The sequence below is a fragment of the Cyanistes caeruleus genome, chromosome 9 (genome assembly GCF_971803275.1).
Source record: "Cyanistes caeruleus chromosome 9, bCyaCae1.hap1.1, whole genome shotgun sequence".
NCBI classification, from domain to species: Eukaryota; Metazoa; Chordata; class Aves; order Passeriformes; family Paridae; genus Cyanistes; species Cyanistes caeruleus.
Window position 1 is genome coordinate 12,935,499 of NC_141709.1, and position 24,677 is coordinate 12,960,175.

Here is a 24,677-nt window from a genome sequence, read left to right on the forward strand (position 1 = left end):
AAATACTCTTAAATTTACTCTGTATCTGTTTGTATTGTCAACAGAAAAGTGACTAAAGGAACTGTTTGGTTTAGGCAATTTTTACTTTTTTTAGTGTTTTTTGAAAAGTCTCTCAGAAGGGGTAGTAGAGTAGCTACGTATTCCAGGGTTTAGAGGTAAATCATTGGCATAGATTAGAGATTGATAAAGTGATAGAAAATAAACCAGAAAAACTGGCAAAGAATTAACTGAGGAGCTCCCCTAATAAAACCAGTTGTTTAATAGTGTCTGGAAATGAGGGAGAACATTTGCAAAATATAATTTGCATATGGCACAGAAATTGTTAGGTTAGCCAAGACTAGAGAACTCTTGAGGGACCAATACAATTTAGACACTTGGGCAGCACAATGGCAGATGGGATTAAATGCTGACAAATTCATATTGGAAAGGATAATTGGGTTAAAATATGATTACATCAGCTCCCTTAGCTGTTTAACAGTCTCATTTTTAAACACTTCCTTTGAAGTAGTTGGCAAACACCCATTTGTTTCAGTTAGAGAAGACCCAGATCTCAGGTCTGAAATCTGAGTGCAGCTCTATAGCTTGTTTGGGAAAATTATATAGATAACAGACTCTGCTCCCACATTTTCTTTCAACCCAATGCAGATATTTTATGTATTTTATTCTCTGAACGCTACCACAGTTCTCCTCCTCTTCCATCCCTGCAATATTGGCTTGCACTGCAAAGGCCACCCAGCCTTTCCTCATCCAAACACCATTGAATGCAGTGGAGTCCTGGCGAGCTGTGGGAGTCATGCTGCTGCCATTCTGCCTGGTGCCAGCTGCTGTGAGCAGCCGTGCCCTGCTGCCCGTGGTGTGGCCTGAGCCCGGCTCTGCAGGGCTGTCTGTCTGGCAGTGTCTGTCTGGCCAGCACCCACCAGCTGATGCTCCAAAGGGCCAGGTCTGGGCAAGCTCCGTGTGCCACACACACACGCTGGGTGGGTGATTTTAGGTAACTTGTGAGCTCACCCTGCAGGAGAAGAAAGAAAGCAGTTTTGAGCTTATTTCTGTTCTTTCCTCATTCAGGTGTTAGTGGTTTATTTTCTTTTTGGGCTGTGGAAGTGAATCTGAATGCTGATGAAACCCAAACAGGCCTGGCTGTGGGCAATCAATTTGTGTTAATGTTTTGGATACTGTCCCTGGACCACAAGTTTTGTTGTTGCTGCCAGCTTAGACAAATCAGCCAGTTATTAATTCTGATATACTGTGATCAGCAAGGGTGTCTAAATCAGCTAACTATTGCAATATTTGTGTCTCAAAAGCTGGGATGCTGAACTGAAAAATATCTAGGAAACTTCTCCAAAACAGCTATTTCTATAAATGAAAGCAGTTTCAGGTACACTGCCATGCCCCTGCAGTTCAGTTGAGTGGGTGTTCTCCAGTACAGTGCTTTAGGACCTACCAAGGTTTGGAACCTCTGAAGAAATGGCTCTTCATAGAATCACTCTGCATATGGGACAGAAGGACCCTGGATGGACATACAGACAGGGGAACGAGAGGCTGGAGAGCAGCACCATGGAAAGGGCCCTGGGATCCTGGTCGATGGCAAGCTGAACACGAGCCAGCAGTGCCCTGGCAGCCAGGAGGGACATCCCTGTCCTGGGGGCACCAGGCACAGCATCACAGCCGGGCGAGGGAGGGGATGGTCCCGCTCTGCTCTGCACTGGGGCGGCCTCGCCTTGGGGTGGTCCTGTAAAGGGCCTGGAGTTAGACTTAAATGATCCTTGTGGGTCCCTTCTGACTCAGGATATTATATAAGCTTATACACTGCAATTCCTCCAGTTCCCACCAGCTCTTGGACAGCCTCTGAAGGAGCCCACACCCTCTGCAGCTGAGGCAATGAGCACTGGCCTCTTCACCCTGAGCAGCGTCCCCACCACCTGCCCCACAGGAAAGGGCTGAGGTTCCACCCTGGGGATCTCTGTTCCCCACACATGGCTGTAAAGCTGTTCCAACACCTGCCCTTGCCTCCTCAGCCCATCCATATTTCTCCCCACACTGCAGTCACTGAGTCCAGACTGGTCCCCCCACACCAGCCCTCTCTCCCTTCTTCAGGAGCTTGGGAAGGATTAGGAGTGAGCAGCAGGCCCATGGGAGGGAGGAGAGGGTCGCTCCTGCTCACATGTAAGTTGGAAGCACAGACTGAGAAGTAGTACAGGTAGTGAAGAAGGAGAGAGGGTGCAGTGGCTGCATCCACTGTGCTCCATGGCTCTCTTTTGGCCCATTTTCACGCAGACTAGCCTGATGTCTTCCTGCTTGCCTCTAGATCCTCCTGAGACTTCACTCTTTTCTCTCCATCCTGCTGTTTGGCTAACCTTTGGAGATCCTTCCTGCCCTAGAACTGCTCTAGTTCTTGAATCCAGATGATGCCTTCAAGTCCTCTTCCCCTCTGCCCCCCTAAACTTCTAAACTCCCATTACCAGAGAATTGGACAGAGCCTCAATGACTGAGACATTCTGAGCCAGCTCTGCACTCCTTGAATCCTTCCCCAGTGAGTCTGGTAATATCAAACAGATGTTTGAAGGAGCTGGGAACTTTGCCCATTCCTGAGGGAAGCCAAGTCCAGGCTTTTACATGAGTAATATCCTTGGTGTCCAAAACTCATCTTGTCCCAGGCTCTGGCTATTCACCAGAATCATCTTCCTTTTCTCTAATGACCATTTCACATCTTGTGACTCACACACTTTTTTTTGTCAGGTGGAATAGGTGCCTGGCTTTATGATGGGTTTCATTTGGCCACAGGGTGTTTGAAGAAGCCAAATAATGTCAGGCAGCAGGTAGGCTTTGCTGCCATGGGTGTGAAGTGACTGCAGTGCCTACAGAGCTCTTGCAAGTGCAGTGTCAAGCCATGCCCAGCCATGCTTTTTTGCTAAGAAACAGATAATTCTGCATTTTTACTGTAACTCAATGGGACTTTTGAAAAGAATATACAAAACCCAAAGATTATGATAATGTCACTCTGATTTTGCTTCTACTCAGATTTCATTCTCTGTTGTTAACCAGCTTCTGTTTTAGGGATTAAAACACTATTTACAGTATTTACATAGTCACTGTGGGTCCCTGTTACCTTAACATTGTTCCAGTGTGTGTTCATCACATTTATTCTTGATTTCTAACTCATTCCATTCAGATTTGCAGTAGGTTTCTCTCAATGTCCATGAATGAGTTCCGCTGAATTAACTGACTTGAAGCTTCATCCAGATACTTAGGAAGTTTAAAGGTGCCCAGAGAAGTCTTTTTCTCTCCAGTTTTCATGTTCACAGTGTTTCTTCTCTCTGATTCTTGCTCAAATTTGTGACAACATGCACAAGACAATGTGCATATTTAGCCTAAATTTTAAAATTGTCATGTATGTGTAAATATGCAAATTTATTTAAATAAAAATTTGAGACTTCCCATTTCTGTGAGGGGTGAAAGTGGGACAAAGATTTCAGAGAAACACTTAGAAGTTTGGATAACTGAAATAAAGACCAAAATGTCACAAATGTAGTCCATTTCTGGCCTTCAAAAATTTTGCTGAAAGAAAAAGTATATGCAGCATGACTGCTGGTAGTGGGTGCAAAATTTCTACACTTACTATTTTTCATTTTTGCATCGCATTGTACCAAAAGCTAAGTAGGATGAAGATAGAAACTCGGTTCTTATTAAAATGGGTCTTTTATTTACATAAAACTTAAGTCTTGTACTATAAATAGTCCTGAGAGTGTCTGCAGCTCTTACCCAAGCTGTTTTCTGCTTTGGTTGCTCTTGCTGCTGGGGTTGCTATATCTGAGCAGTTACTCATTCCTTTCCATTGACATTTAATGTAGCAAACTGTTTTCTTTAAGGGGTTGCTGTCAATCAAGCTGATACTTTATATAAAAAATAGAAAATGCTGATCTGTCTATGAAGATTACTACAAAGGAAGCAAAAATAATTCCTTTTGGATCTGTCCCCCTCCTGTTTGTTTTCTGTATTTCACAAAGCCCAGACTGTGACACTGGAATACACTGAGCCTGACTTCATCCCACTTCCACTTTTCTTTTATCTACCCCTGCACAACAGTACTGTTAGTCTTCTTAGTACTTGAGATGGAAGTTTATATTAAAAGAAATACAGTTACTGATTTGAGTTTTAACTATATTTTGGATTTCATATTAAGTTTTGTAAAACCCCTTGCAGTTTTGGGGCCCCAGTCTAAGGGACAGTGGCCCTTTAACAATGGTGGAAGTTTCACAGACTTGCAACTTGGCTGCCTTACAGTTTATTCTCAATATAAATATACCACCTGGGAATGCTTGATTCAGTGTTTCCCACATAATTGCTTTCTCATGTCAATGCTCCTTTCTTTTCCTGAGTGAAGTAGCCTTTTGCTGCACTATTTTGAGGGGCAATGATAGCAGCCACCAGTACCTCAGACACTGAATCAGACTAAAATAATGGTAACAGAATGAAATGTTCACAGTTTGCAGCAATTTTCAGTAAGATCAGTAGACTTGGGAGAAAAAGGGACTCAATGTGTGCAGAAAAGTGAAACAAATACACTCCATCAGAAAAGGCATCGAGAGGATGCCCATTATTATGGGTATATATGAATACTTGGAGTTCACGGAGTTTAAATTTAGGTATAAAGTGTGTGTTTACATGTATTCTTAAACTGAAGTTTCTTGCAATTTGTTTTGAACAGGAGTTTTGCAAATTCATGTAAGTACTGAAGCAAGTTACACAAAATCAGTAGAAAGGTAGAGGTAGGAATTAGTTTTACTCTGCATTTGAAACTAATACTTTCAAAGACTGAATTTCTTTCTTGTTTTTTCTGTGACTTATTTTTCTCCCGTGTGACTAAAAAGTAGATTTTGTCACTTAAGGTGGTATACCACAAGTGCAAGTTTCTGTTCTGTAATCAATAAAGACTTTTGATAGAAAAAACCAGTAACATTTCAGTTTGTCATGCTGAGATATATAACAAATTAAAAAGTAATATTTAACATTTTGTAAAAGGATAGATGCCACAATTAACATTTGGGATATTTATTTTAAATTAGTAGCTAAATTCATTCCCTTAAAAACACTGTCCTCTGTTGAGGCCTCTGTAGCTCATGTCCATACTGAGGGCTCTGCTGCCTTTCATCAAACCTTCTCATAAATACCAGTGACATTTGGGTTGTGTTTTTTTTAAGTATCCATGTATAATGTAGATAGGTGAGTTCTATTATTCAGTTTGTATTTAATGCCATGGCCCTAGGCCACTAAACAGCTTGTGAAGAAATACTGGGCCCTACCTAGATCAGTGGAGTGCTGGACTAAGAGCTTAAGACTTCAGTTAAGCTAGAAAGTAACAAGAAATTGCATAATAGATCATGGACAAGGACTTCTCTCAGAAATTATATTTTGTAACTGCACAAATCCTGTAGGTCTTTCAGAACATTTAAAAAATTCCTGTAGAAATCCATTTTTATCTTTAGGCACACAAGAATCTTTAAAAATCTCTTAAAAGTACCATAAAAAAACTTTCCACTGACTTTCACATGGGGTAACTTAGAACCAAATATATTCTAATCTCATTAGAATATACACATACTTTGGTGCTTAGATTTTGCATATTTATCTTCCTTTGATATGCAATATTTAAATATATAATATTTAAATAAGCACAGATTCTGCATCTAGAGGGACCATGACTTCGAAAAGTTCTTAAGATATTTGGATAGCTGTCAAAAATTATGTCGACTTATAATAACTAACACATGGCTTAAGTATTTCTTTTTAGTTACATACACATCATGCTTTTATTGTACCTAATTGTTATTAATCTAAACATTATTCAACATACTAAAGCTTAATAAATTCTATCTCATACCCTGTAGTTTTCCATTTTAATACAACTGTTTGTCATAGGGGAGAAACTTCAACATTTTATAGCTTTCTTTCATAAGAAAGCCCTCCAGTGCTTTTAATTGCAAAATCTTTAATCCAATAAGAGAAATAATAAAATGTGCTACACTGCTCCATGTCCACAGAAATAACCTTAACAATAAGACATTTTTTAATGCTGGTGAAGGGATTCAGTGCAGAACTGGGACAGATTACTAAACATTGAAATATAGTGCTAATTCAAGTTTGCCCTGTGTTCCATCCCTCAGAAAACTGTAGATACACATGGTCTTTTTTTATATGGTGTAGGAGTCAGCTTTGGCAAAGAACATCAGTATGTTGGGTCCGGACAGCTGACTTTAAGGACTGGTATGTTTGGAACATGGGAATGAAGAGAGTCAAGTGAGGAAGGATCCATCAAACAATCTGAGAAATATCAACTGGTGGAGCCTCTGCTGAATTTTTAGAGAAATCATCTTTCAATTTGTCCTGGGGTGACAGCACAATTTTATTCTACTTTGTATTAAGACTAATGTTTATAGCATTTTTACAATTCTAAGCCAACACTTTTTGCAGATGACATAGTGAACTCTGTCCTCTATAAGTATATTTCTTTCCTCCCCTTTCACTCCTCCGCCACCCTATTTAAAAACAATGCTATTTATTGTGTTATGCCAAAGAAACAGAAATACAATGGCACATTAGGATCATAAGTAAGAACTGAGCTAGTGATAATCCTTTAAGATCTCAGAAGTGCCATTGTCTTGGGTTTAAACAAAATATGATCCATAAAAGTTAGTTTGGTTATTGAGAGGTCTGTTTGATTAACTGAATGTTGCCCAGAACTCCAAGCACCTCCCATCCTCCTGTCTGCTTTGAGCAAAGCCAAACCTATCAGGAACCATTCCACACAAGTGTTTTTACATGCTGTGAGCATTTAGGCTCACTCCACAGACACAGACCTGTCTTGCAATAAAGGCATTCACTCTCTGTCCTCTCAGTATGAAAGGTTCCTTCCTTCAAAGGTACCATCTTTGGCTAAGGAGTCAATTGTGGTAAAAGTTCAAGTGGCCTGGGAGATTTAAGACAGAAAGTACAGGAAATTTGTCCAAGAAATCTGAAGATAATGTGCTGTTTGCATTGGAATGATTAAATCTTCTGCTTTTTAAAATGAATAATTCATTTATCTAACAATTTTGTCCAAGTCCGAATGAATTGTAAAAGATAAAATTGTGGTAAAGATTACTAATAGTGTCCTAAATGACCTAAGCAATATTTTTTTTCCTAAAAGGTTCTTGTGTTAAAAATATTATGACATATTTTCAAGGCCTTGGTTAGAGACATTAATGCCTCTTGACTGTTTTCTTGAGGCTGCAGAAGTTATGGTGACAGAAAGGTATTCTTAGACATTCCAGCTGGAGTGGCAGGAGCAGAAGTCACTCCAATATGATGCTCTTTTTAAATCTCTAGGCAGCCCTCTAACTCCTTCATATGTGTGTGACAACAGAGTGGTGAAAAGTTTCCAGTATCTGTGGCTGTTACAATTTATTTTGTATTTCTGTATTAGTGTTCATCAACTGGTTTAAGAAGTTTCTGTTTATGACAAGGATCCATCCTTCATCCAGAGTCCTGCAGGAAGTCTCTGTGCTCTTGCAGGTTTCCTGACCAGAGGCAATAGACTGAGGCAGTCAGCATTCCCCAGATGATGCCCATATGAGCTCCCTGATGCTTTACCATGGCTTTCCACTCCCTATCCCCTTATCCATCTCAACTGTACTTGGCTTTAGCATTAGGGTGCCTCAGTTCCTGAATGGTAATGGGTAGTTGCTTTCCTAGCAAGAGCAAACATGAATGAAATGGGCACATATGGGAACAACTGGGCACACCCTGTCAGAGCTTTGGTTTGCTGTGCCTGATCACACAGAGCTTGGCCAGAGCATGCAGAAATCAAAAGCACTTCACCTGTGATTAATAACCAGTAGAGGCCATGGTGCTATCAGGGCATCCTTGTCTGGGTTTTCATATGGATCACTCAATGAAAAGGCGGGTGCCCTACCCCAAGCCAGCTGCCTCAAGAGAAAAGAGGGAGTAAAGGCTGAAGTGGGTGCAAACTGGAAAATTAAGGATCTGTCCTTCAACTTCAGAGCTCATTTTCTGTTGTCTTTTACCTGATCCTGTAGAAAACTGGGCACAGAACTCAGTTTGCAAGTCAGATAACAAAGGATTTTATGTAAACTAAGACAGTCTGTTTTCAGAGCATTTTCTAACTCAGAAGTATGGGGAATTCAGCCTTGCACATTGCTATGAAGGGAGTCTTACTTTTGTTATATAGGCTTATAAATCAGTCCAACCATAAACAAAGAAATTAAATGTTAAGAATTATCCCTGACCTAGAAACCTGATCCCTCACCTTAAATCCCTTGCTTACCCCATGGACCACACCTGTTTCTCTTTGCCTTCCAATAAACACAGGTATAACAAAATATTCACTACAGCTGCACAACATTTATCACTGCTGATGTTTCCATTACATGGGAGTACATTGCTTTTTAGTTTACATTTAATTAAATGTTTTTATGGTTTTATTATGAGGTAATTAATCTGTCAGAAAACAACCTGAAGTCGGATAGGAAATCTTAGCAATATATTAGCTTTTCCCAAGGACTGTTTAGATTTTATTTATAGCCTTAAATTTTATAGGTAATAACTATCTTCTTTAACAGTGAATTCATTTGGGACAGAACTGTGTTATCAGATACACTATTAACTTCTTTTCACCTACTGTTTACTGTCTTCATTTCTTTGTCACAATGACAATAGGCAGCTTGTCTGTTTAAGCAGCTAGACTAATTATTTTCAGCTGCACATGTGATTGGTTTAATTCTTCCCAAATGGCCCAAAATTCACCAGAAATACAGTCTGTGCTATCTCTCTGGTTTGTTTCATTATGCTTCACAAGTGCTGCCTTTAAATCTGGAGAGCAAGTCCTTTTCATCTCACCAGTTGTGTGAAGGCAAGTGCTAGATTTTGTTGTCTAGAACTTTAACTAGCAAGAGACTAAATGAGAGATTTAATCCCCTGGGTTGTGGATCCTTCATCTCTTTCAGACACAGAATTCACTGCTATTCTGCTCTCAAGTATTTAAGCAAATCAACAACTAACAGGAAATTTTGTGTTAGGTTAGGCCAAATTTAGCTTTGAACTAACTAATCCAGGAGAAAAGGTTGTGTTATACCTGAGCTGACCTTATTACTCTGTCATTAATCTGCTTTGTTATGCCTGAAGATTCACAGGGGTCTCAGAACTGCTGGTAATCTTCTCTGCCATATGTGTGGTAATATCTGAACGCAGCAGGATAAATTAAGGATAGTCCCATCCTTCCTTTATTACTTGTAAATCAGCCCATTAATATTATCTGAATGCAGTTTGTTAGGATTAACATAGATGATATTTAAATTGCCACTTCTTAAAAACTCTACTAACATGAATTTTGAAACTTAGAAATAAATTGGTACTGGAAGTCAAAAAACCCTTAAAATGAAGCAAAATGAAGACTAAAGAGTTATCATATCAATAGGAAGAAACAACTTGAAGCTAAGAATATAGAAAAATATCTTTTGCTGTAGTATATTTCAATCCCAAAAGACAGACTAAAGACCAAGTATTGGCTTGAGGGCTAGAGTGTTTCTCAGTGAGGCAGCAGAACAAATAAATCACTGCTCAGTATGAATTAGTATAGTAAATTAATATTATGGAGCCTCTCTCTCTTTTTTATTTTTTTAATAAACATGTGTTTTGTCTGATTTACAAAGAAAACACTTCACAGTACTTGCCACCATGCTCTGATCTGCCTTGTCCTCTGTTTTCTACTGTTGGGTTTCAGTCAGCTGCTTTTGAATTTGAGATGATTCCATTTTTCTGATTTTTACAGCTTCTTTTTTGGAAAGAAATCCTATGACTATCATAAAAGATCACGAGCAAAGATGACCCAGGGTGAGCAGTGATTGCCCACGGGCACAGTGTCATAAAACAATGTCTCCCCTGTAAGGGCAGCACCTTCTTTCTCTTGTAAAGATATGCCAAAGAAGCAATATACAAACAGTATGTCTGTAATGTGATGAAAACTAAACAGAAAAATCCATCTGTTACATCATTAGAGCGACTGCACAGTGTTAGCATTTTTATTTGCCGAGGGCCTGCCAAAATTTTTGGGTTTATTGAGCACTCCATATAAAAGTTTCTCAAACTTTTTCACTGTGATTGATTAATAGAAAGCAGCACTTTGGCGTTGTACAGGTTGATGCCTCTTTTTGCTTTTTGAGTTCTGTCCTTGCTCACAGGAACAGGGCAGAGCCTTTGTAATGAGGGGGAGGTTGTGCCAACCCAGTGCTGAGGAGGTGAAGTGCAGCAGGGAGCACCCTGTGACAGCCACCCTGCCCTGCAGCAGCACCCTGCACATGAGGACAGCTCGTCCTTCTGCCCTGCTCAGCCTTGCTGGACAAGGAATTCATCTGCTGCCTGCTTTGACCTGGAAGTCTCTCTAAAGTCTTGGCCAAGCATGAGGGGAGTCTTAAGGCAGCTGCTATTATAGAATACTTGCAATTACCCACACTTACTCAGGCCTGTCTTGAAGCCCTTGTGGACAACAGGCACAGTTTGGAAGGTCCTGCTTTTAAATAAGCCTTCAATTTAAATGTAGAAGATGTTTTTAAGCAATTTGTAACAATCAGTAAGTTTCAATATCTATATTTCAATATCAGCGACTCAGATTTTGTTTTAATACCTGCAGAGATTTTCTTAGAATTCAGATGGGATAGAAAAAGTATGAAAGTAAAAAATGGCACACAAATGGGTGACCCTTTTTGCAGGGGGTCTTGCCTTGTAGAAAAGACCCTTCCCTCCCATATCCAGTTTAGCAGGCCTCAACAGACAGGAAAGCATCTTGTTGGTAACTCCTGCAGTGCTGCACCCTGAGAACAAAAGCTGTGAGAAACTTTGTTTCAGAACAGAGCCATACTGCACCTTCACATTTTATTTTCTTTACTTTTTGTGTAAAAAATAGCAATCTTCCAGTTGGAAAACTACCAATGTCATGGTACTTGCAATCAGATCTTAGCTGGGCATTTGTTTTATGTTATTCCTAAAGGTGGCAGTTTGTTATAGGAGCATGTTATATCACATCCTCTCTTGGGATGATTTTGGGATATTCATATAGGAATAAGTGCTCCAATAGCTCATCATCTTTTGTACCAGTGCATGAAGAATGTAGTTGCTGGTAATCTCTGAATGTACTAATCCAGCCTGATCCAGTTTAGTTTGTAATATCAAAAAAAAAAACCCCACAGAAAATGTAGCAAGATACACTAAAAGAGCTTTGTATTCACATTGATGTAAGGTAAGATTTATTTTAATGTACTCATGGATTCTTAGAACCATGCATTTGCTATCATGCCATCCTATAACATGTCAGAGAAATAATGCTTCAAAGAGAGAGATGGCAGATTGTCAACTACTGATGATGGTATTTCAGAGATGTAGCATTTTTATGGATAGAATTACAACAGAACAGCGTTTATTGCCTATGGCAAGGAGCTCTGTTAGCTATTGACAGCATAGTAAGTTAAACTGAGCTTCTTGTGCACTAGAAACAGGAATGTTACGTTTAAAATCAGCCATTAGCAAGACTACTGTTACAAGTAGGCTCTGGGTAGGGGGTTACACTGATTGTTGTTCAGGACTATAACTTAAAAGAACACCAAAAAGGATGATTCAGCTATTAAATTTTAAATAGAAAGTTTTACTCTGCTTCACTTACCCTACCTCAGGAGCTGCAGTTTGGTCTGTGGTAGGAAAGGCCAGTGTACTCAGCTGAAAAAAAGGCTCAGGCCAAGCTCAGAGCAGCCAAACCCTACTTGAAGAGTAGCTACAACAAAGACAACAGGGTCAGGCTGTTTGTTGTGGTGGCAAGTGGTGTAACAACAGGCAGCTTGGGTAGTCTTGGTTCTGTTTTCTGTGTGTTACGTAAGTCTTTACCAAAAAATAAGAAATATAAGAGACAATCTCTTCATACCAAAAAAATGAGAGACAAATTCTATCAACTGCTGTAAACCAGCACTTTTCAGTGGTGTTATGAAAATATTACAGCCACACTTCCTAGGTTTTCAAGTGGGACCAATATCACTGTCAAGATATTGACAATCTGTTGTTAGAGATGGACTGTCTCCTGACAGAGGTAGAGACGTGGCAGCTTGGAGCAATGCAGAGATAATTTATTTTAAAAAGAAACAGACAGGAGGTTGCATAAGAAAGTGTCATTGCTTGCATTGATTTCAGTCTTCTATAAACAAAAAATTAAGATTTTTATAGTGCTTTCTATAGCAAGAGAGATTGGGAATCTGTTCCTTTTATCATTTGATAAAATGGTTGATGATTACAAGAGCATCTTATCTGTCATAACAATTTTTGAGACATTCTTGGTGTGTTTTCCCCAACGCAAATCAAAGTATCTACAAGACTTAAAATAGATATAGGTAATAATCCTGAAGTGCAGGCACCTACAGCTCTCAGAATTGTCACTCCCTAAGACAGTTGCCAGACCTATGTGTGCAATTTTTTGCTTTTACATTGTTGGATGGATCCACAGAGCTTAGACTTAAAACCAGGACTTGTAGGTCCATCATCTTATTCTTCATGTACTGAATATTATGCTGTAGTGCTTACATTTTATAAGAAGCCCTTGATATATATGGTACATTTTAGTCTACATGCTGCTGTCATTTATAAGCACAAAACAATCTTAAATATTCTCAAATGAACCAGCTGAATTTAATAAAAGACAGCAAAACACAAGAAAACTTCTGAATAATATGGATTTGAGGAATTCTTAGGGATTTTTTTTCCACCCAGCACCTTGTCCTCTGTTTTCACATGACTGTGCCTTATTGAGACCATTAAGCAGAACTTGTCTTACTGCCCACTTCAGAATCTAATTACATCTATTTTTTTGAGTTTATATTCCAGTCCCCCTAGTTCAGAGCAGACCCTTCCCAGGCCAGGTTCTACACACCTGCCAATTCTGCCTGTCCCCAAGCATGGAGATTCCTCAGGCAGTCCCTTCTAATGTTTGACGTCTGTCATGGTAAAGATTTTATTTTCCTAGTACCTGATGAGGATCCATCTGCTGTCAGTTGTGTCCACTGCTGGTTGTTCTGTCATCCAGCACCTGTGAGGACAGGTCTGGTTCCATCTTTTCTGCACCCTCCCCTGGGGAGCTGCAGACAATGGTAGGTCCTCCCAGGGCCTTCTCTTCTTTGAGCTGAACAAACCAAATTTTCACCCTCTCCTGCTTCATCACGTTTTTCAGCCCCTCACCATCTCTCCACTGCACTCTCACTGGCATGTCAATCTCTTTTACTGGGTAAACCACCTCTGGATGCCATTCACCAGATATTGCTTCTTGAGTGCCAGGGGGAGGGGGATAATCACTTTCTTTCATCTTCTGACTTCACCCTTGTTAATACAGGTCCTATGTGGTCGCCCCCCTTCACTGGCAGGGTGCAGTCATGTGCAGCAATCAATTCTGAGTGCAAAATCCTGAGTGTGGATAATATATGTTCTTCCTGAGCTGAGCACTTGCTGAACAAGGAGGCTTCCATGGAATTTACAAATAAATTCATTTGAAATCCACATGGCAAAGTGTTTATTAATTCCACAAGAAATTTGCGGAGGTTTTCTGAACAGTGTTTCTGAGGGAAAGGACACAAAGGTTGCTCAGGTAAGGACACAAAGGTGGTTCAGGAAACAACCAAAGCCTTGCTGTAGGTTGGAGGTAAGATATTTTACCCAAATCCTCTGCATAAGGAAATGCAGAGCCTCAGTGCCAATGTCTTAACTGAAATCCTACCTGAAGCATTTTGTGTACTAAAATGTTCATATTTGATGAAAATAAATAAATAAAGTCTCAAAACAGTTTTCCTCATTGTTTGCTTCCATGAAATAGGCTCATAATTTGAAAAATAAATTGTGCTGCATTCATTTCATGATCAAAGGACAAATATAAGGGTAAAGCATCATATCTTTTTTCACTCATTCCACTCTTATCCCAACAGAATTCTGCACTTGGAACTTGGCAGACAAATGTTGATTATTCTGCTTGCCCTCTTATGCCACCATTTAAATCACTGATGTCTTGGTCCAGAAGCTTTTATGCAAGTTGTTCCTAAGGACACAAGAATGGCAATTTAGGTAGCCGAGTGTGAGGTGCCCTGGGCTGACCCCAGCTGCCACTGCAGCTGAGCGTGCCTTGGCCAGGAATTCTGCTTCTGTCTGCCAGTCCTGGGCAGGGCCTTGGTGAGAAACAGTCCCAGGCTGAGAGCACATTTGTCTTCAGCTCTCTAAAGGTTAATTTACTAAAAGCTTGAACTGGAAGCGTTTGCTAATGTGTAGCCCTTACAGCATGTCTGCTCTGAAATACAAGGCAAGAAAAAAATAAAGAGAATGGAAAAGCCACAATTGTGTCAATCACAGTGTGAAAATAAGGTCAATAATTTGAGTAACTGAACCGCCTAAACAAAAGACAGTAAAGTCTTTTAAAGGTGAGCCAATGAATCTTCTGATATTTGGATTATTCTGCATAAAAATCCCAACATAAAAAGGTATAAAGGATAATGGTGTAAGACATAGCCACAATTTTATGCCTGGTTAAGAAAAATGCTTCTATGATATATAAATATCAGCTCATAATATATTATGCATTTTATGTTTTCCCATTAGAAGAGACCCAAAGTCATTAAAAGAAATTTGCATCTCTGTCTCATGAGTTCCTCCTAATTCTAGGAGGAATTTTTTTAGAGTTATACGCCAAAATTTTGGTCTCAAGTCCTGCCAGCCTCCTACTGAAGCAACTACTGAAAATGCCAAAAACAAACCGAACAAACAAGATAATGATTCACTATTTTTTTATTTAGCCTGAATACCTACAGATGAGGTGAATATAAATATGTTCCTCCCACTTCTTTTGTCTGTACTCTGGGGTTCTTTTAAAGAGCAATTTTCTTTCTACAGTAAAATAGTGTGGATGAAGCTTTGTGTCCAAGAGGTGTCTATAGCTCTCAAGTAGCAAGATTGAAGTACTGATGGTTCAAAAGCCTCTTCTCAAAATATAATTTTTAAATTTATATATTTTTTTTTTAATTGGACATTTATTTTGTGTACTGGGTATTTGGATTGAATTTGTTTTTTGGTTTCATTTAGAAGAAAGAGGTTATACAATGTGCCAGCATTTGTAAAAAGAAAGGAATCTGTATTCTCTGTTGCACACTCATTGTTTTTAAAAAGATAGTCTGATGACACTAAAAATAGACACTGTGATGGCTAACAGCTGGCCTGAAGGCCTCAAAGACACAGGTGACTTTGACTTGATCAGCCTGTACCCGTGAGAACCCATGAGAAAAGACACCTGTACCTGTGAGAATCAGCTTGTAGCCATGAGAAAAGAATGTAAACTTCTTTAAGGAAGAAAGCCTTTAGCAAGCACATACACAAGCAACTACTACCAGTGAACAGAGTAGCAAAAAGTTATTAACCAATTAGAATTAAACACAATGCTTTCAGAAATTATATAAATATGAGCTGTGAACAATAAAGATTGCTATTTGTTGGATAAGGAAGTCTTGTCCATCGCTACTGCAACAGATACATGTCAGATAAAGGCAAGTTCTTTTTATTTCCAAAAAGAGTATGCAAATAAAGGGTTAAATGAGAGTGCTGTTATTTGACATGCAGATACTGCAGTTTTGGAGCCTGACAAGGTTGGTAACATCATTTGCTCTGTGCTGCCATGTGCTTTCTAGTTCATTGGAACCATTTTAGCAATTAGAGCATAATTTATTCTCTAACAAATGTCTGAAATCCATTGTTAATGCCCCTTAGAGAACTTACTTCTAAATTATCAGAACTGCAAAATTATTTTAGCTACTGGCTGATTTATTGCATTGCAAACTTTCACATTACTCCACTGTGCCTTTATAAAGCTTATTCTGCCTCTAATTTTTGGTTGCATTTGTACATACATATTCTTGGATCACACCAAAACACTTAGCTTTGTTAATATTCATTAATGCTGTTCAGCTGAGAAACCTACTGTTCTAACTTCTTCCTTTGATGGAATTTTTTTTTTTTTTAGGCACAATTAGGAATTCCAGAAAGAAAAACCTTCCATACATGAGACAAAACTCTTGAAAAGTTTGGAAAATGCTGTAAGTGTCAGTGTGGAAAGAGGAAAATTGATATTTCTTATCTGGTTTACAAAACTTTTTACATTGTTCAGTTATGTTGATACATGGCATTTCTTTAACCTATAGGCTTGTTGATAATTGGTTTATAAAAGTTGTATTCATATCTTGTGTGTCAAAAGGAAGGATTGGCAATTAAGTGCAAAGGCAGTAAAATAGGGCTCATGGATGGCAATTTGGGCTAAGGTAGAAGGTGTGCTTTCTTATTTTCACTTTCTATGAGAAGGCTTGGCGCTTTGTTAAATTAGGTGTCTAAAGGAGAACAAATGAAGAAATTTTGTGTTAAGTTTTACAGCAAATCTGTATTATCTTTACAGATAATCTTTACAGTTAGAGAGAAGGCATTCAGTTAAATATTTATTAAAATGCAGAAGTTGCATTTCACAGCAGGAATCCAAAAATAACTGTAAGAACTTGAAGTATGTGATACTTTCTTTGTAAATTATATAATTAATACATAATAGATTCCAGTTAAAAATATGCATACAGTTCAGGCAAAGATTTTTAAATTGCTTTACACAGGCATATAAATACTGCTACAGTGGAGAAATTCAAAGAAAGGTGACTGAAGGATAGTTGTAAAGATACAGTTTGGTTCTTACTCTTTAAAACCTCTCAGTTCTTAAACTAGAATTTAAACACAGGTCTCCTAAAGCTCTTATCTTCTACCAGAAGAATATACTGTTTCCCTTGAGATATAAAGCCACGGAGGAGATGAATTATTACACTGAAGGGTTTGTGAGTTGATATTTATTAGTCTTTCAAAGAAGTTACATCATTCAGGAGAGGGATACATAAATAAATTCATTTTATGGCCACAGACCTGACCTCATTTTGAATATTTAATTTAGACTAAAAAGAAAACTTCCCATTTGTCCTAGGGTGACATTATGATGCTTGTATCCCCAGCAGTCTGTTCTGTTTGTTAAATTCTGCACCTTTAAGGCTGGTTCTGAGAGCGAAGCGGGAGGAAGAAGCCGCAGGTTGTTTGCAGAAACTGCACTTGCTCCCCCAGGTTCCTTCTCGTGGGCTGTGTTGTCTGCAGCACGGACAGTGGGACAGAGCTGTCCTTTGCTTTTAGTTAGTTTTTCGCTAGCTGGGGCAGAGAGGTTCCCCAAACTGGTTTTTCTTTTTCTTGGGACTGACCGGCCCTGCTCTGGGCTGAAAACCCAGCCAAACCCAGAGCTCACACCTGTGGCTCACCAGGGCCTGGGGCTCAGCACTTTCCAGCACCAGAGGGACTGATAAGAGCCTGAGCAAGCCGAGATATCCACCCCATGAAAATGACTTTCTGAATTTCCCGTCTCTTCAGGACAGCGAGAGGTTTTATTGTTTAGTATTATTCATTTTTCCGTGTTTCTGAGCCATTTGTGTGTTAAATAAAGAGTTTTTGTACTTCTCTCAAAGGAGGTTTATGTCTCCTGAACCAAAGTGGGGAAGGGCGACTTGAATTTGCTTTCAAGAGGGACCACATTTGGAAGTTTCCTCACAAATTTGCCCTAAACCAGGACACCATTACATATCCAGTTTATTAATTTTAGAAAGTAAATCTAATATATGCCCTAAACCATTAAGAACTTATCTTTTCCTCCAAGACACATCTCTCCTATGAAAAGATGAACAAGTACTAGTTAGTTTTAACCTAGTTCTTATCCTTTGCAAAGCTGAATAAAAACATGCTTTTATAGTAGGTCTTAAAAGTGTATAAATTGGACTTTGTCTGTTTTTTCTGTTTTGGATTATGATTTACAACATATAACAACATTTTTCTTTTTAGTGAATAGATTATCTATTTAAAAGAAAAATAAAACTCGGACATATTCACCCAACTAACAGTAACATTTATCAAATTTGCTAAATGTGTGTGCATTTCAGAGTTCAGACCTTGAAAATTTTGAGTGCCCTGTATTCTCTTAGCACATTAGGAGGCTGGGGAACCCATCATCTTGTGAGATGCAAGATTAGATATTGGAATAATCTCCCACCCCCTCAATATTTACATCCCAATATTTCATCATCCTCCCAAGTCCATAGCCTCCTCCAGTATACATGGAGACAGATGGCTCTTAAGATTACAAGCTATGGAGACTTGGGGCTACAGACAGGTCCCCTGGTATTCTAAGAAAATTAACAATTTATTTAAACAGCTCTGTCAGATGCAATCCTCTTTGCCTCATTTTGTCTCCTGCTGGCTCTGTCTCATGTAGGATTGCCTGCATATAGATTCACTGGTTACAGATTCATCATATAGGAAAGAAAAGGAACTTAGTCATGAGCTATATGACCCGTGGGCGTGCTGGACAAGCATGTGAACGTAACTGGAATAGCAGTCAAAAATTATTACACTTCTTATTGTTGTACCATCTTTATGAAAGGACTCTCTCTTTCATGGAGCTGAAACAGATTCTTGCCTGTTGAGCAGCTCTAAATTAAGTCAGAGGATTATCTGTATCCCAGTAGTCCCAAGCAACACCAGATTTCAGATAAGGAGGTCAGCTTGACTCCGCACCCTGCAAAACCACCGCTGCTGCTGCCCGCAGATCTGTCGGTGTGGCCAACAGAGCTGCTCACTGACAGGTGAGCAGTGGGTACCCAGGAGCAGGCACACACGTGATGGTTTCACACAGCAAATCTCACACTTCACTGATTATTGCTGCAATGAGCAGTTTGTTGTCCTGGCCAGTGGAAACAGGTAGCCAAGGATCTGGCTGTTGTGGGAACTGTAGCTCTGAACTGATGAGGAGCCACTTACAGGATGGAGTGGTTAACACATGTCTTGGTGTTACAGATGGAAAACAAGTTCTCCCTTTTCATTCTCTCGTCACAGTCAGGTCCATCCAGCCAGAAGGCAGTCCCTGAACTGCAGAGCCTGATGCCCCTGGCAAGGTGAGCTGTGAGACCAGAGTCTACCCAAGGGCCTCACTTGAGGAGCAAAGTCACCATGCAGAGATGTGCTGGACTCTGCTGCTGCTCTGCATTTCTGAGGAATGCATGCTGGGGCTTCTGCAACAAGGATGCAATAATCCTCAAAGTGAGAGGCTGCAGCCAGTCACCATCCAAGACCTGAGCAAAGGGCAGCAGAGTGTGTAATAAGGTCAGCTCTACTGAACAATGGAAACTGGGATGTATGCTTTTCCAGATTTGCTTGTTATTGAAGTTCTGTTTGAAAAAAGTGCATCTTCTCTTTTCCTTGGCAAAATAAGTATAGTTTCAGTAATTCTCATCTGTCACATATTTTAACATATCTTTTCTGAGTGAACTATCATTGTACATGCTGCACAATTTTTCAATAGTGTATTTACTCATCACTGGAAATACTGTACCTAAGACATGAGGACTGCATTTGCCTTTTTCACAAATTAATTACAAGGGATGTACAACTATCCTGTGATCCTCCCGTATCTTGTCCTTTCCCACTTCAATGCCCTTGGTTGAAATGTTCTTCATTAAAATTATCATTCCCTTTGAATTTTCTACTATTGAATTTCTCAGTGTTACTATCACTTTTTTCCATTATCAACAAGAATTTCTTCCATGATATTTGGAGTGTCCCCTCTACATACAATTCGTCCCTCTTCAGTGTCATCACTAAATTTCATTAACATACCTCTCTCTTTTCTATGACAGTCATTACTGAAAATATCAAACAGCATCTGTTCCTAGACTGGTCCTTGGAGAAAAGAAGCCCCTAGGGAGTGTCCAGTCCAGAAGTTCTGTTTTCTGCATAACACAGTGGCTGCAAGGGTCCCTCCCCACCAGTCCCATCACTGCTTGTACTCTCCTCCTCAGATGAACTAATTTCTTATGTGGCACCACCCTCAAATGCCTTAATCACAAGCATCTAATCTTTTATAATTCCTTTGTCAAGCAAATCAGTTCTGCCAGGCAGCTTGGTCACCTGATCTGCCATGATAGTTCTGTACAAAAGCATTACAGCTTTTGATGCCACTTCCTACTTTTGTCTGTTTTCATACTTGCATTTACGTAAGTCTAGGCCATGCTTCTTTCTTTTTCTCAAATGCTTGTGATACCACCTTTATATTCCTTGTTCTATTTGTGTGTTCAGTTGAAAATCCTTTGGCAATCTCCATAACTTCTTTAGCTATATGAGTTAATCTTTGCTTTTGTCAATTCTCTGTTTACTCCTATATTTTCCAGCTTTTAAGAAGTATCTTTTCCTGCTGATTAATGTTTGTTTTTTTAATTCTTGCAGTTCTTGTTATTTCTGTTATTAGTTCTTCTCCCTTCTAAGGTCTTCTCAGTTACTGCTTCTCATCCTAAGAGGTCTGGAGCCATTTCTTATTGGGTTATTTTTTCTTCACTGGGGAAACAGGGTTCAAATCAACTTTTCAACACTGACAGGATTAAATTTAAATTTCTGCTCAGGGCCATCTCAAGCATCCATCTCCCCTTCTACTCTGGCTATGAAGAGACATAGTTCTAAGACACTTGTCTTAGAAAAACAAGTAAGTCTTTGCTCTCTAAATGATATTACAGAAGGCAAAAGTGGGTTTTCTGCAAGTGCATACTCATATATTTTCTTGTGTAGTTTTCCACACACAGTTTGAAAAAATTCATTCAAGGGAAACTTAACTTCCCTCAACTGTCCTTTATTTCAATCCATAATATATGAAGAGCTTTTCTGTTTCTTTTGCCTGTAGCAGAAAAGTGCCATAATTAGTTTTTTTAGGATGAAGTAAAAGAAAATTGTTAGCAATTCTATTAATCTAAGATCCACAGGCATGAATTATTTTATATTATTGCTTTTTTGGTAGTTGCTTCAGTAAACGGCTATAATAAAGCAAGTAATTTATCATGGTAAATATTTCAGTTCTTGGCTGCCTTACACCATGTGCAGTCCTTTGTATTTTTACAAAGGAACTTTAACTAGAGATGTTCACAGACTCACAGTTGCCAACCCACTTTTCTCACCAGTACTTATGACATCAGCTCCAAGGCTACAGAGAGTCAATCTAGGCTTACAGAAAATGCAATCCAAAAAGTATGAGTCAATGCATTATTTCAGTAAAGTAAATGTCCTATTATTTAAAAATAATGTTTTTTTAAAAAGAAAAAAAAAGAAAAGAAAAGAAAGTAGATGTCATTCCAGTGCAGTGACATCCTAAACTGAACAATATAAAAGCAAGTAGCAACTCAGCTCCTGAAGAGCGGGTGTGGAGGAAGAGAAACAGCATCAAGCTATTTCTTAAACCTTTTCTGACAAAGACAAGAGGTTGTGGGAAATATTTGGCTACAGTACCAATATATCTTGCATCAAACATTAGCTTTCTGGACTTAATTTTCATTTCACAGGGATGTCTCCTTTCCATGGGAGAGCACTAACATGTATAGGTCTTACATTCTCCTAAATATCTCTTAGAAATAAGCAGCATTGAAAAGTCTTCATGAAATCAAGGAATTTTGGCTTTTTCATTTCTCTTCACTTCAAAGCCTCGAAAAAATCAAACTTTTCATGACTCTCTATTGACTGTATAAAGATATTCTTAGTCTGACATATAGGATGTCCTGATTTCCCTTAGTCTCTCAGTGAGCCCTGGTTGTAATTTGTCAGTTCTCAGTGGTCTCTGCAATGTAATTCAGCTGTTCACTGCAATAGCCACCTTCCCATATAAAAACATTTCCAAACACAAAAAGATGTGAATATAATTGCTTAAAGAAAAACACTGAAAAATCCATAAACCAGGACCAAAAAAAGTGAAAATACAGTTCCGATCACAGAATATCCCCCATTTCTCTTTACTATATATGTGTAAGGAGGAGAATACAGATTAACTGGGCACAACAGCTGATCTCCATGGAGTAAAATCTGTTGAAAATACAAGTGCTTGTTTATAATTTTTCTAAAAGCCATTGCATTGTGAGTAGAGTTCAACAGCTATCAGTGTTCAGGTGAACATTTGTCTAACAAAAGATCACTAGAATCACATCCAGAGATGATGTGACCTGAGTACATCTCACACATTTCTTGCAGAAGTACATTCTTGTCTTAGAAAAACCTCCAGAATAAAACTGGTAATTTTTTTTTAATATTATAATAAAATTTTCTGCTGAAGGGAACAAAGGAACCTCCTTCCCCAAAAATGTTTTTTGTTCTTCAGACTACCCTTTGCTCAATGATATGTGGTGCTTTGGGCTCCAAAACTTTACGATAAGAATGACAGAGAGGAGACTGAGTTATTCTTGCTCAGAAAAAGGCAAAAACCATATGGGAAAGAAATGTCTGTTAATTCAAGCTTGTCCGTCTCTTCTGCTTTGTTTTCCTTCTCATATTGAGAGTAGCAGCTAAATGTGAGTGATTAGCATTATAATCTCTGAAGCACCTGCATACAGCTAAAGATTTTCTAGCCTACCTACAGGATCAGCAGGCCCAGTGCTGAAGTTAATGGAATTGGGTATTAAAATCACAGAGAGAGTTTTGAAAATCACAAGAAGGGTGATCAGCACTTACTCAAGGCTGCTTTTAACTTAGGCAAGAGTTTCTTGGAGGATAGTCAGCAAATTACTCTCCTGAAAATCTTGCAGACCAGTTATATATTAGATACCATTCAGTAGTGGCCTGCTTTGGACTTTTTTTTTTTTAATTCTTAGTACAACTGTCACTAATAAACTTTACTTTCTACTGCTTAGCATATTTTTCAGAGGGGAAGAATCAAAGCATATATTCTTTTATACACAGCCAGGATGTACAGATTTGAGTTGCTCAATTGCACTGATGTTTTTTCATGTATGTATAACAACTGGTTGGATAAAAATGAAATACAAGAAGTGTGGATATTTTGGTTCAAACTTGTAGGTAGCGAAAAGAGTAAGTAGAGAGGGAAGTGTAATTCTGACATGGAGAGGTGCAATTCTACTGAGATTGTTAATGACTGCGAAGCTCAGAAAAATCTAATTAGTGTCCTGGAATAGAGGGTCAGATATAAATATTGTATAAGAAAATGGAAGATACCATGCACACTTGGAACTCAGTGTGTCTGGGACCAATCAGTTGGGATGCTCCAAATTTGTTCACAGATATTTTGACTTTCCTGAAGTCTAAAATTTGTGGACTTAAATTTAAAATTGTTAGCGTCCCAGAAATGCTAATCTAAAGCAGGGCTGTTTCCAGCAAGCCTGGGCCCCCTTACACTATCCCTTAGATAGATCTTCCACTTCAAAATGAATGTCAAGTTCCCCACCAACTTTTGTTCAAAGAATTTTGACATCCTTCCTGAGTGATTAATGAGGGGACAAACGTGTGTCAATCAGGAATTTAGTTTTATATGGAGGGGTTTAGGGGAATATTGGGCAGAGGTTTCACATTGGTATGTGTCATAGCCAAGTGTAAGGCTGAAGAAGAGACAAGTTCAGCTTCACCCAAGGCTCACCAACAGTGGCTGACACACAACATGGCAAGCACGATGAGCCGTAGGAATTACACACATCGAACCCCTCCTACAGGACTTGATAACCAAGTCTCTCCTGTGGGAACACATTGGTAGCAACAGTCCTTGTGTATGTGACCATTCCTTGTGTGAAATTACGGAATGCATTGCTGAAATCTTGCACATGCATAAGAACCTGTGGGCTGGCTGTCCTTTCCCTCTCCTGCCAGTCTGGTCTTTGTGTAAGAAGTGGGTGAGGATTGCTGAAGATTGCTTAGCACAACAGGGCATAGGAACTTACTGAGTTCAGTGGCAAATGAAGTCAGTTACATGAACTTCTTTATGGAAGCTCTTATGTACTTATCCATTGCAACATTTTAGTTCTCCCACTTGTCCTTCTAAAAGTTAGTCTTAAAATAAGAAGGGTATCATGGAGAAGAAAATGCTGGAAATCACAGTAGTTTATGCCAGTATTAGTACACTAGAGATTCTGTATTGCAGAAGGTGTATAAAAACATTTACAGAAGTGACAGACTTTGATATTAAGTAATTCATCTTTTTCCCTTGGAGCCACAGAGAATTGACACATTCATTTCAGACATTTTAATAAGAGCATTAGTGAAACTGGTTTCTCAGCAAACCAAGTTGCTGTAATCTCTACTTTTCCATTAAATATACTGTATTTCTTCTCTTTACCATCTTTATACAGAGAAGTACATTGTAGTATAACAATTATGTTATGACAACAGATACATCTGAACACTGTGGCCTTTAGGAGCTGGAACTAAACAAACCCCAAGCATTTAACTACCTATGTGTCTCTCAGTGTTGCTTTGCACCCAAGCAGTAGGGGTGTGGATCTGTGATGTGGTTTAGTAATGCTATTAGAATCTCCTGTGAGCACCAGTTTTGCTCCTGGAGCCCCCAGCTATGTGACAGTTCTCACCTCACATCCCACTGGACTTTGATATATATTTGCATTTTATCCTCTGTAAAGAGAGAAATCTGCAGGAGTTCTAATAAATATCTCGATAAGTGTGGTGCAGGGTTGTGAGCACTGATAAATTCACGGTCTGAAGGGCACTGTCCCCAAACCTGGGGGGAATCC

The 24,677-nt window shown here is 39.1% G+C and overlaps 1 long non-coding RNA gene across 2 annotated transcripts in view; it reads left to right on the forward strand.

The window, feature by feature from the left end:
- LOC111932757 (uncharacterized) overlaps positions 1–24,677 on the forward strand; it is a 249,403-nt gene that overhangs the window by 174,797 nt on the left and 49,929 nt on the right. Inside the window, exons 3-4 of one of the 2 annotated variants that reach the window (XR_015273839.1) lie at positions 16,076–16,148; positions 19,012–19,278. This is a non-coding gene — a long non-coding RNA (uncharacterized LOC111932757). The remainder of the gene's footprint in view (positions 1–16,075; positions 16,149–19,011; positions 19,279–24,677) is intronic. The other variant, XR_015273838.1, reaches the window with a different exon arrangement.